This window comes from Phacochoerus africanus, chromosome X (assembly GCF_016906955.1).
Source record: "Phacochoerus africanus isolate WHEZ1 chromosome X, ROS_Pafr_v1, whole genome shotgun sequence".
Lineage (NCBI taxonomy): Eukaryota > Metazoa > Chordata > Mammalia > Artiodactyla > Suidae > Phacochoerus > Phacochoerus africanus.
This window is the reverse complement of record NC_062560.1, coordinates 81,857,635-81,872,500: the sequence shown is the minus strand read 5'-3', so window position 1 is coordinate 81,872,500 and position 14,866 is coordinate 81,857,635.

The window sequence follows — 14,866 nt, the reverse complement described above, 5'->3', positions numbered from 1 at the left end:
AAAAATTGCATCTAGAAATTAAAGACAGACATTTCATAGACATCTTAACTCCTCATAGACTGGTGAATATTACTTACTTGTGGTGAGATGAAAGGGTAACTCAGAGATAAAAATGTTTCTGAAGTGTGTTTCAGAACCTATTATGTGCAAGGTATTTTTTTCATGATACAAAAGGGTATAAAACACAGCCCTGATCCTCAGGCAATGTGTAATCTATTTGAGGGAAAATAGAATATTAGTAAACAATTAATGTGCATAAGCAATGACTGTTTAAAGCTCATAGAAGAGAAGGAATCTTTCTTGGCTTATTTTCCAAAGAAGGTTTCACTGTAATAGTTGGATTGGGGCTAAATCTGGGTTTCATAAGGATCAGCTAGATGGAGAGTAGTGAAATGACCTTGCAGGTTCCAAAAATAGGCAAGCAGGACTGTGTTTAGGAAGACCAGGAGTAAACATCTTTCCCTACCCCTCTTTAAATTTTACCCTCTTCAGAAATAGAGACATATGTACTGTGAAACCAAAGAGAAGGCTGGAAAAGAAAGGTCAAGCTAGATTTAGATATTCCTGAATGCAAGGCTGACACATTTGGGCTCAATCCTTTAGCTGGTTGAAATCCATGGGAGGTTTTTAAGCAGAAGAGCAACATGATTTAAGAGCATGACAGTGACGTGTGGGATCATGGGGAGGGAAGAAACTGAAAGCAGGGAGGTGAAGCAAGGCTTGTATTATCATGCTTAGACTAAGCAGGAGGGCTCTCTGTAGAGGGCAGTTGCAATTAGAAACCCTGAGGAGCAAAGTGTTGAAGAATATGGGATGTTACTGTACTTGGGATCCAGTACTCAGTGCTGAACATCTCTTTGCATGACTGAATAGCTATTTATTTCTTTTGTTATTTGTGCTTTGGGTTAATATACAAAAAAACAATTGCCTAACCCAAGGTCACAAAAATTTATCTTTTTTTTTTTAAGAGTTTTGTACTTTTAACTCTAATATTTAGATTTTGGATTCATGTTGAGTCATGTCCATTGCTTTTCGGTTGTACTACTTTTACCTGATCTCATATGTGTATGTATCCAGGTGTTGTGTGTATGTGTGTGTGTGCGTGTGTGTGTGTGTGTGTGCATGTGCGTGTGTGTGTGTGTGTGGGTATTTTCTGAGGGTGACCACCCCTGGGCTCTTTCACTCTATATTCTGTCTTTTTTATACTTCACTCCTTCTGTCTTCTGTTCCACATCTGACCTGTCCCCACTCCCTCTCATCTCAAACACAACAGTTTTTAGAAGCAAGAGCTATAGAGTTATGACCTTAGGGTGAGCATCTTATGTTTATGACTATATATGTATACATATATACTTATACACATTAACATATATAATACACATATTAATATACACATATACACATTAACATTTACATATATACATATACACACATTAACGTTTACATACATATATACACATACATGTTAACATTTACATATATATGTATATAGATTTGTAAGTTTTTTTAGTGTTTTTGAAGACATGTCACTTAGCCCTAGCAACTTTTTTCTGTACTTCACATGCAAGATTTCTGCACCAATCTCAGTTTTGTTTTGTAGGCATTATATTTTCATTTGTAATTCATAGCTAAGACTTACTTTCAGTGAAACAAGATTCATATGGATTTATACATTCATTTTTTGCATTTTTATTATATTCAGGAGGGAAGAAGAAACTTTATTATACTGCCACAAACATACTAAAAAATAACTTTCCCTGATTCTTCCCCATCACAACACTGATTCTCTACCACCTATGTCTTATTCCTCATTTATAATATAGAGTAGCTTTTTTTTTTTAAGCAGGAATCAAAGTACTAAGTTCTTATAAGCCTTGCAACAAGCTTATCAGATGTTTTTTCCTACAATTTATCCATCGTTGTGAGCAGTAGCTTATATCCCAAGTTGCAATGTCCAGCAGATGATAAGAGATAATGACTTAGGACTTGGCAAAAGGCCAAGATTAGGGGTAGGTGCATAATTGTTAATAAATGATGTGAGAAGAATAATTCCCAGAATGTTTGTGGAATAATGCTCATGCTAAGAATAGTTAGTATGTCTAACCTTGTGTATAAATGAAGTAGTTGGCCAGCTTACTACATGGAATTATTTTCTGCCAAAATGATTTCTCCTTATGATCTCCGATGATATCTTAATTTATACTTTCAGCATTTATTCCATTCAATTTAAGTATTATCTCTTGTTAAAATACAAAATTCTGTGTCACATGCAACATAAGCCTATATGTCCCAGGCTGTGTTCTTTGGAACACTGTATCCAAAAGCTGTTAATTGTTTTTCTATGACAAATACCAAATTTGGGGAAACAATAGTTAAATAAAATGAAACAAGTTTCTTTGCAGGGTGGGGTACTTCTGAGATCCTATAGTAAATGCATTGTGATACCTCAAAAAGGTAAATTATATCATACTTCCACAGCCTATTTGACCACGAATACTTTTTTAAATAAATCATCTATTATACTTCTCTTCTCAATACAGTTTTGGAAATTCCTTACAGTATAAGATGATTTATCACTGACAGAATTCTGAGAAAAGGCTGCTAGATGGAGCACAAAACATTTACCTTTTGATAGATGGGTCAGAATATAAAATAGTGAGGAAGAGAGATGGGGATCTCTATGATCAGATTGTGCAGCACTATTACCTTGCTTAGGTCTGTACAGTTGTCCTGGGTTGAGTGGCCAGTAAGGCAGAGGGGCACTGGAAGGTACATAGGAAAACATCACTTGACACTTTTTAGAACTATCATTTTCATGGTATCAGGCAACTAGTATGGATGAAAGATTAGGAGCCTTTGGATGTATGTAAATCTTCTTCAGCTTGGAAGTCATTCCTGTTATAGTGACATTCACCAAGTATATTCTTCCTATTTGGTAAAACTGATACGGAAATAATTCATATTAGGAAACACAGTTTCTATTTTTAGTCAATGAAATCATCATTCTCCCAGTAACTCAGGCTTAAAAATTTGAAATCATCTATGGCATTTATGTCTCCCTTGCTCCCAGATAAAATCTATCACTGAGTCCTGCTTCATTAATTTTCTTGCATTCTTTCCACAATTCTTGCTCAGAACTACCATCTTCTGATTCAAAACCATTCTCCATATTATGGTCGGCTTCATCTTCATGAACCCCCCCCCTCCCATTTATAACAGTCTCTTATTCAAGCACCTTCATGGATACAATATCCAAACTCTTTCAAATGGCATGTAAGGACTTCCATTTCTTAGCTCATGCATACTTCAATCCTGTATTCCACTGTCCCCTAATAGGATCCCTTTGCTCCTGTCAAAGTGATCTGCCATCAACCATCTGTAAGTACTCTCTTCCTACTCATTTTCTCCTTTCCCTTACCTCTTTGCCTACCTAAAACTGACCCATTCTTCCACTCTCAGAACAAGGACTACTGCTGGGAAGACTTTTACAGTAACATCAGTTCATAGTGACATTTGCCTCTTCTGAAATAACTGAGCATTTACCATTTGTACCACTGATTTGGGACTAAGTCCCATACGCCTTATATTGTTTGTCCCTTATCTCCTCAAGTAGATGGTAAGCTCCTTGAAAGAAACAATTATACCTTATACTTCTTTCAAACTATCAAACATAGAAAAGGTTTTGAAGAATTATAGTGAAACAAGTGCAAATTTTCATATATAAAAATGCATTAAGTGACTCTACTTGATCTCTGAACACAACTTTGAGCATAGTAAAAAGAACTTCACTTCTGGTTTTCCTCAAAAATTAAGCATTTCTCTGTAATCTGATCTTATATCAGTATTTGAAATTACATGTTTTCTTTTGAAATATTATTTACATGTATGAAATATTATTTACATGTATGAGGTTTCATTGATGCCAAAACCTCTGACTAGTAATTAATGAAATTTCCCATTTTTACCAGTGAAATTTTTGTTGTTGAATAAGAAAAAGAATAGGGAGGAGCTCTTTAGTGGCTCAGTGGGTTAAGGATCTGGTGTTGTCACTGCCATGGCATGGGTTCAGTCCCTGGCCTGGGAACTTCCACATGTTGTAGGCACAGCTGAAAAAAAAAAAAAAAAAAAGGCTAGAGAAATATAATTTTCTGTTGAATTTTAAAAGAGAATGTGATACTTGCATGCCATAGAATCTCCCAAATGTAGCACTTCTTCTGTTTCTCAGAGAACTTCATATTTCTCTGCCAAATGAATAATTCATATTTGTAATAAGCAGAAATGTTATTCTTTTTTGGGATAGAGAGGAACTCATTTTTGATGATCCTAAGTTGTTTATCAAAACCACCTTGAAAGTGTTGCCTTGATTTCCTTATTGACTAATTATAATTTGAACGTGTTTTGGCACTGCTTATGGTGCAGGATTTGATTACAGATGTCTAGTATAGCAAACTTGTCCTTTCTTTCTCATTTTTTAAAAAGTAAAACCTCTTGGAAATGCCAGCATTTAGAGTGCTAATATAAAATATATGTCTCCCAGCAAAAGTTCAAGGAAAATTAGGTGGTCTATCTAGTATGTGGTGTTTGGGGGGGGTGGGGGAGGGCTGTGAAGGAAGAAGGCTAGACCCAGAGCTTCCTTTAAAAAGCACAGAGCAGTTCATCCATTAATATGCACATTAACAAACATCATGGTAGTTGCCTAGAAACAAGTAAGAGGGAGTCAAATAATGAAAAGGACTCTGATACCCCAGTGAACCAAATTGAAACTTAAATCTACTAGAAAATGGCGTGGTGACCAAATTAGCTTGCACAATTCAGTGCTTGAAAATGTGCTTAAATACACACACACATACGCACAAAACCTTGCGTTTAATTTGCCTGTCACCTTATCAGGCTTTTTTCAATGAATTACTTAGAGGCAGTACTAATTGCTCGGTCAGAGAGCTTAGGGAAATAGAATGGTAAAGGCTGAAGTAAATGTTTTATGGGGCCATTTGAAATCTTGTAAATGATAGGGTATCTCAAAGGATAACCTCTCACATTATACATTTATAAGCCCACCCTTAATATTCTATCCCATTGAAGGAGGTGCCTATTCCCTTGGCAGTTTAAAGCAATACTTAAAAATTCCCTGTAATGGAAATATGAATCAGAAAGTTTGAAGTGACTGATAAAATTCTGCTCTGTGGTTTTCAAAGGAGGATACAAAATATCACACAGTGGGAGGAGAAGGTCCCTCTGGCTAAATGCCTCCCCTGGTAAGCACAAAGGATACTCTATGTATCAAACTTGACAGGAGTAAGAAAGACAAATGCATATGCTTTTATAGAAACACCAGATCATTTAAGTGTGAGAAAAAGTGTAATAGAAAAAATTGGCCCAGGACTACTAACATTGTATTGCTCAAAAATGAAATTTATGTATGGCTTCATTTTTTTCATGCTATTAAACAGCTCTTTTTTTAAAAAAAATACTGGAAACTTCTGTATGAAGATACTTAGTATCACTATGATATGATAGAGTATCAATTCATCTATTCTACAAGCATTGTTATCAATTATGTGCTGAGAATCTATTGTGTCTAGAGTCCTGGGCAGGGGGAGATATGGAGGTGATATAAGCTCCGATGCCTGAACATTGGAGATCATAGGACACAGTGGAGGAGAAGGTCTGTAAGTAAATAACTAGAATAGTGCAACCAGTGCTATAAGGGAATTTTGCATCAAGTTTTCTGGAAACATGGAGGAAATAAGTTATCCCTTCTGGAAGAATTAGGAAAAAAGTTTCACAAAAAAGATATTTGAGTTGGAGCTTAAATAATGGATAAGATATTTTTGCCTAGAGAAAAAAGGGGAAAGGGTTGGCTGAGCAAGATAATATCATGTTCAAAAAAAAAAATCACAGAAGCCTGAAAAAAAATGAGGCAAAGAAGGCAGGATGAAAACCTGTGACTGAAGTATTAGAAATCTCTGGTTGCCACTATTGAAGTTTTAGTAAGCAGTGGACCCCAAACCTTGCCGATTATAAAAACAAAAAAAGTCTTCTGAGAGCTTTCTAATACAGATCACCTCATCTTCATATTCCCCAAAGTCTTAACCCATCCCAGCCTCCACTCTAAGTCCAAAAATCTCATCTAAATATAACCAGCTAAAAAAGTCACAAATACCATGTTCTGATCACAACAACCTTCTATGGGAGTACTATTACTATCTTTTATTTTATTTTTTTGTTTAAGTCCCATCTTTTTTTACTTGAAGTATATTTGATTTATAAAAAAATACATTCAGGTATACAGCATAGTGCTTCAGTATTTTTACAGATTATACTCCATTTAAAGGTACTTCAAAATAATGACTAAAATGCCCTGTGTTGTACGATATATCCTTATATATCATATATCCTTAGCTTATTTATTTATACATAGTAGTTTGTATCTCATAATCCCATCTCCCTGTCTTGCTTCTCCCCCTTTATGTCTCCCCACTGGTAACCACTAGTTTGTTTCTAGTATCAGTGAGTCTGTTTGTTTTGTTATCTACATTTGTTTATTGTACTTTTTTAGATTCTACATATAAGTGATAACAGAGTATTTGTCTATGACTTATTTCACAAAGAATAATATCCTCTAGGTCTATCCATATTGCTACAAATGGCATTGTTTCATTCTTTTTGTAGCTGAGTAATATTCTTGTATATATATGCTACATTTTCTTTATCCATTCATCTGTGATGGACACTTAGGTTGCTTCCATATCTTGGATATTGTAAATAATGCACTGTGAACATTGAGGTGAATGTAATTGGCACATTGGAAGGATATGAATTTGGGGGGACCAGAGGGCACACTGTTGTGAGCTGAATTGTGGTCTCTCAAAAGAAATATTCAAGTCCTAATCCCCAGTACCCGTGAATATGACCTAATTTAGTAATAGAGCCTTTTCAGTTATGATTGAGTTAAGATGGGGTTATGCTAGACTAGGGTGGGTCTTAATCAATTTTGTTTGTGCTCAAAAGTAGAGTGGAATTTAGATACAGACAGACAAGAAAAATGGCCATGGAAAGACAAAAGCAGAGATTGGAGTTATGCTTCTGTAAACCAAGGAATGCCAAGGATTAGCAGCAACCATGAATCATGCCTAACTTGGTGACCATATCAGAGGGTGCTGTTATCTTTTCTCATGGCACTTTCACAGATAAGAATTTACATTTCTTTCACTAGAGAATATGCCCTATAAGGCTGGGAACCATGCCTGTTTTTGCTCATGGTTGGTGCTCTAGTGCCTAGCATAGTGTCTGGCTTGTAGTAGACTTTTAGCACATATTTATTAAATAATTTAGTGAATGAATGAATGGTAAATTGATTGAATTATCTAGAGGGGCGTTTTCAGTACTCCAATAGTTTTAGAAAGGGGAAAAGAGGTAACTACGTCTGTTAATTATGATACCATTGGTGACCTTAGCAACAGCAGTTTAAATAGCACTGAGTACATTAGACTGGGGAAAGGAGGCAGGTTAGGGATGTACATATAGTTGTTTTTAGGAATTTTGATAGAACCATGAAAAGAGGGCAGTAACTTGAAGAGAATGTAGCATCTAGGTAAGAATGGAGATTTGAATCTTCGAATAAGCTGAAGGAACCAAGGAGGGGGACCCATGTATGATATAAGAAAGGAAGAATCCAGAAGTAGTAAGAAGATATGCATAAAGAGCACCTTATGGATAAAGAGATTTTTCAAGAAAGGGGACCTCTTCCTCTAGCAAACAAGCAGGAGTTTAAAGACATATGCGTATACACATGCATTTAGAGGTAGAAGAAAGGCATGTTGACAAAGTTGATCATTTACAGTCTCATTTTCTTCCTGCAAAATAGATGCTAGGTCACAAGTAGTGGAGAGTAGTTATGCAATTTTCCTTAGTAACTCTTTAACAATTCTGTAGCAAGAGATAGAACAGCAAACATTAGTATAAATTTAGGATTAGAAAAAATATGGCAGGTTGTATAGAAAGTCAAAATAGTAGACCTTGACTTTGCATGTGATATTTGTGTTAATATAATTGTAATAAGTATAATTATCATATCACATATCATAAATTGCTAAAGTGATTGGCCAAAGCCTCCCATGGCATATCTTTTACATTCTGACATGATCATATACAATTGATTTTTAAAATACTCTGAATCCTCGGTAACTCTAAGAAAATGGCTTCCACCTATGTTTGTGTTATCCTATACATCTTGCAATAAAATATATACAGATCAACCAAAAGAGCAAATAAGACCGCATATAAGCCAGATCTTTAGAATAGCTAGAAAACAGAATACTCTGCACTTCGAATTACCTGAAAATAGAGAGAAAAAAAAAACTCTTTAGTCAGCAAACATCTTTCAAGCTCGTACTTAAAGTCTTTTCAGAGAGTTAGGGGAGTCTGAAAAAATTGTAGAAAAGAGGAAAGGAGAGCTAAACTCACTCCTAGAGTAAGAAAGTCCACCAAAGTTGTGAATATACTAAAAAGATAATAAGTAGGCAAGAACACTGACTTCGGACTTATGTAGGACTTGTGTCTCAGCAGGCCTTACCTCTGGACATGAAGAGGTTAAAAGGAAAGGGCAAGTAGTCTTAGAAGACAGGACATTAAAGTGGAGAAAATATAAGGGGAAAATTTAGAATCCTGGAAACAAAGCCACCAAATATTTAGAGAACACAACTTATTTCCTTAACACTGTCACCACCAACAGAAAATCAAAGCTGAAGAATTTGCACTTGCTATCTTTAAAGAGATGGACGTTTTTGAATTAGAAATCTTATAAACCACCCCCAAACACCCATCCCTGCCTGTAAAATTAATGTGAAATCTATATGTAGCTATAAAAATTTACTCTAATAATAAATTGGAAACTGAGTCAAAACATTTCAAGTGCTGACTCTGCCTTCCGCAAGTAAACAACTATATAGTAAAAGGAAATTATATAAAAGTATCTCGAACTGAATTAAGTATCCTCAATCACTTGGAGAAATGAAAATGCACCTAGAATCTAAAATTCAAAAATTACAAATAGAAATGGATAAGCAACAGGAAGAAATGAAATGATGGTTGATTGAACTCATGAAAGAAATCAAAGAGGACAAAATTGTCTCAGAAATTGAGACTATGTTTCAAGTTGTTGTGATTGAAGCAATCTGAATGTCCAATAATGTTTAAAAGTTGGAGTTCCCGTCGTGGCGCAGTGATTAACGAATCCGACTAGGAACCACGAGGTTGCAGGTTCAGTCCCTGGCCTTGCTCAGTGGGTTAAGGATCCGGCATTGCCGTGAGCTGTGGTGTAGGTTGCAGACGCGGCTCAGATCCCACATTGCTGTGGCTCTGGCGTAGCCTGGTGGCTATAGCTCCGATTCAACCCCCAGCCTGGGAAACTCCATATGCCGCAGGAGCGGCCCAAGAAATGGCAAAAAGACAAAAAAAATAATAATAATAATGTTTAAAAGTAAATAAATAATGGCTATCTATTTCATAGAAATATGTGGTGCTTAAATATGATGTGACAGAACAGGAGTTTTCAATCTGCTCTGTGAAAACTTAGAGATTCCTAAATATGATTGAAAAGATTTCCAATAAAAAGGGTATAGACAGGTTGTCAGTTTCTTTAGATCCCTATGCAACAGTCCAAATACACCACTCCTGCTTTTATCTACTTTACAAATTTGTCCATTCTTAGACTTTTTTTTTAATAGAAAAATGTTTCCAAAGCCTGCAAAAAAGAATATTAAATTTCAATGAAAGATTTTCATGTTATATTGATACAAAGCAGGACGTAAAACAGTGTGTACTTGCCCTCTGTCTGACTTTGGCCATGTATTTAACCCCTCTTTTCCTCATTCTCATAATTTTAAAATGGGCTTAATAATCATACTTATCTCTAGTATTATTTTGAAGATTAAATTATCTAATTAGCACCTGGAATTTAACAAGTGCTCTATAATATAAAAGATTCTCAAAGGAAAGGATTATACCCAGTGCCTGCAGTGATTAACTCAAATTATGAAATTACACATAATGACTTCCTCCATTGGCGTATCTCCATTTTATCATTTTTTCCTTATAGTCACAACAGAAACATAATAGATGTTGAAAGTCATAAAGACACTTCCATGAACAGGCAGTGCTATCTATGCTGTATACTGACAATGACTGCCACTATGGCTTTTGTTACCATCAATAGGACCTGGCACTGATTGCAACTATTTCTTTGCCTTGCAAGCTCAGAAACAGTAACTTTCTCTGTGATTGAAATCAACAGAGATGTCCTTGGCCTTCTGTACTAGATGAACATGTTATTGCAGTTTTGTTTTAGAGTTTGTTGGTACTCTTTCTGTACCGTACACTCAATCAATAATGACCTCACTTTGGGGGGGTGGAGTTTGGTTTTCAAATGTGAAGCATTGTGGCAATGTTGGGTTTTGTTTGCTTGTTTGTTTTTTGTTTTTTTGCCACACCTGTGGCATGCAGAAGTTCCTAGGCCAGGTCTTGAACCCATACCTCAGCAGTGACCTGAGTCACAGTAGTGATGACACCAGATCCTTAACCTGCTGAGCCACCAGAGAATTCTATGGCAGTGTTGTTTTTAAGCTGACTTGGTTCCAGGATCTTGTTATTATTATTGAAGTAAGTTATGCAGTTATGGGGAAAAAAAAAGTGGTCCCCTTCCAATGTTGTTTAATATTTTCATGATTATTTTTTGTTTTTATGATTCTTTTAACTCCCATTTTCTATCTTATTCTTCTGTATATTAAAACTAAGTTTAATTCATTTATGCACTCTCTAGTCTCTTGAACAGCTGCTGGCAAAAGAAACCACATATATGCCATGTGTGATTTACCACGTAATTCTAAGGTAAGGAATAGGTAGATGGGAATACAAACTAGGCTACTTTATAAACCCAACAACATTTTTAACATTATTTTTCCTAGGTATAGACTTGTAGGTCAAAGGATATTTATTTTCTTTTATTACTTTAAACATGTTGCTCCACTGTCTTCCCACTTGCATTATTGCTGTGAGTAATCTGCATTATGTTTATCTTTTATCTTCTGTCTGTAATATGTATTTGCCCCCTGACTAATTTAAATGTTTTTTATTTGTCACTGGTTTTGAGCAATTTGATTATGATGTGCCTTGGTATAGTTTTCTACAATGGGGTAATGATGGTTTCTCTAGTATCCAAATGTTTGTCAATTGCTAGTACTCCATCTGAGGGCAATAATAAGAAGGCTTAGAGGCAGGCAGCATTTTTGCTAAAGCAGAAGTCCATCTTTCTACTGATACCCTTGATCTCTGGGTATTGACTCAGTGCTAACATTGTGCCAGTTGTCCATAGGCGTGTTGTGAGAATTAAATTGGTTAATATATATTGCTTGCTTAAAAGGCCTTCTGATTTGATATCTCAAAATTTATTTTCTATGTGGAATACACATTGTCTTGAATGACAGCTTATTCATTACTCTACAATGCCATGCAAATAGAAGGCCTCTAATATTTTGCTGTTACATGGTTTCTGCCAAACTCTGTTTTTTTCCTTAGATATCTGGGTTAAACACTTCAAGTACCCTGAAGCAAAAGAGTACTTATATTTTCTAGCAAAACCAATAAGGATAGTGTGTATGGTGTATGGTAAGCTTAAAGGAGTCTGGAAGGATATTAGCTCACAGAGGTAGTTTTGGAGGTATAGACATTATGTTTCACTCATAAAGTGTGTAAAGCCATATCAAAGATTTTAGTTTTTACACAGAGGTAGGAAATCACGGGATTGGGGCTGTTTAAAAGTGAAGTGACATAATATAATTAGAATAATTAAAATAATTATACTGACTAACTTATGAGGAAAATATTATATTGGGAATAAGGATAACAGCAGAAAACATTTTGGGAGCTGTCGAAGAAATTCAGCTGTTCAGTCTTAATTGGTCTGTAATGTTGGTACTGAGAGCAGTGACAAGTGGTCAAGGTCTGGATATATTTTAGGCATAAAGCTAATGGAATTTGCTAGTGGGTTGAATATGAGGTGTGAGAGAAATAAAGGAGTCTGGGATGATTTTATATATATATTTAATCTCAGTGGTTGGACAAATTGAATATAATTTACTGTGATAGGGAAGAGAGACAGTCGTGTAGTGAGATGTGATATTGAGATGCTTATAAGACATCTAAGTGAAAATATCTCATAGGCATTTGTCTATATAAGTCTGGACATCAGGAGAACAAAGAAGGAAAATTTGGTAATGTATAAGGAGCATGAAGAGACAAAGGGGCCTCATAAGCTGAGTGAAAAAACTGTTCAAGAAGGAGTGAGTGTCAAACTATACTGGCAGGCTTATAGTTCAGATATTATAAGAACTAGGAAATAATCATTGTATTTGTCAAGATATAGCTCATTGGTGATCCTAAAAATATTGAGTAGGGGGTGAAAGCTTGATTGAAATAGAGTGGAGAGAAAATGAGACTTCATAGTGGGTTGCATAAAATCAAACATATCTACACATCCTCAAAATAACTCTCCCGATCAATAGAAGGACAAATTAAGCCACATATAACTCATTTTCATCACAATGAGAAGACAAATAGTACTACAAATAGCAGATTAAAGAGGGAAAAAGAATTATGTGTATCAGAACTATGTTATACACCACCTTAGTCAAAAGTGCTACTATTAGGAATGAATTAGGGGTTTGGGATTAACAGATACACACTACTATATATAAAAGAGATAAACAACAAGGACCTAATGTATATCACAGAGAACTATATTCAATATTTTGTAATAACCTATAATGGAAAAGAATATGAAAGATATATAAACTGAATCGCTTTGCTGTATACTTGAAATATTATAAACTAATACTATACTTCAATAAAAACTTTTAAAAATAGTTGGAGTGTCAGGAAATAAATAAATGAAGGTCAAAAAAAGAGTGGTACTATTTCAAAATTGCATAACATGGATCTTATAAAGAATCATCAGAAAACACAAAACCAAGCAAATTATTCAAAATAGCTGATCTATATTTGTCAAATAAGTAAAGGTGAATAAAAAGTAACTGAGGCTGAAGAACCATCCAAGATAAAAGACTAAAAGACATAACTAAATGCAATGCATGATATAGAATTAGATCTTGAATAGGAAAAAAAATGCTCATAAAAGACATTCATCACTCAATTGGAAAATTTGCACTAGAAAATAGTATTTCATAATGTTAAACTTTATTTTTCTGATAACATGTTGTAGTTATATAAGAGAACATCTTTGTTCCTAGGAAATGCACACTGAGCTATGTTGGGGAAAAGAACATAATGTTGGTAACTTACTCTTAAATGGTTGTTTGGGGAAAAAAAAAATATATATATATATGTATGTGTGTGTTGGTGTATATATATCCTATATCTAGAAAGAATAAAGGAAGTGTGGCAAAATAGTAACAACTGGTGAATCTAGGTAAGTGTAGAAGAGACAGAGGGCTTCTTTGTTCCAACCTTTTAATAAGTTTGGGGTTTTTTTGTTTATTTATTTATTTATTTATTTATTTATTTATTTATTTGCCTTTTTTAGGGCCACACCTACAGCACATGGAAGTTCCCAGGCCAGGGGTCAAATCTGAGCCACAGCTGCTGGCCTACATCACAGCTCACAGCAATGCTGGATCCTCAACCCAATGAGCCAGGCCAGGGGTCCAACCCACATCTTCATGGTTCCTAGTTGGGTTCATTTCTGCTGAGCCACAACGGGAACTCCAGATAAGTTTTATATTAGCATAAAAAGTTAAAATGGGAGGAGAGGAAGAAAAGATAGCAAGTTTAAGCAAACTGAGAATTTGCTATGAGGAGTAGCAGAAAAAGGGGACAGTTACCAAAGGGATATGTGAAGTCTAGGAGGGCTTTTCAAAATAATACTACTAATAGTATTGATAAATAATAATACCGATACATCACTTTCCAAGCCCCAGGTATTTTACCTATCTAATTCATTTAATTCACACACGCACTGAATTAGATAGGTAAAGCACTTTATACCTGCAGCATATGGTAGAAAGGGAACTACTGCAGAAGTTCATATGCTGATGGGAATGATCCAAAGAGGGAAATAAGTGACAAGGCCATCAGCTGAGAGCAAGGATGAGTAAAGAGATATTAGAGGTTTAAAGGAAAAAGCAGAAGGTGTGATTTAATATTCGTGGAGAGTGTGAGAGTGAATTGTGAGGGAAATGCAATAAGATTGCAATGCAGTGCTAATGGTCCACTTGAGGCTTTATCTTATGCATTGAAAATGAGATAAGCTGTCATGGTTCTGTTTTTCTCCAGCCATGTCCAATGACCAGTATACCACAGAGTAGGTACAGAATTATGGCTTTTCCCATCATTATACAAGAGGGAGAAGGAAACAATGAGTTTGAGAGTGTGTGCAGTGGAGTTGGAATGCAGTAGACCATGATATTTAAATGAGACAAGGAGGGAAATGAGTATTTGATGATGAGAAATTGTGAAAAGGTGGTAGGACAGATAATTTTGAGCCCCAGTAAGATCAAATCCTTGTAATTGCTGATCTACTAGTGGGAATAAGCCTGAAAAATAGAATACTGTGGTTAGAGATGTAGATATGTAAATCTGAGATTATTGAGGCATTATAGTTACTGGTGATGACAAGATCTAGGTTTATATCTGTAGGACTGGGCAGCTGAGGTAGGTTGGAGGACAATATCATTGGAGGAAAAGATATTAAGAAATAGAGAAGCTATGATATTAAAATAATCATTCATGTGTATATTGAAATCACTGAAAATCATGAGTCAAAGTTAGTATCCATGTTCTTTTCATCCTTAAT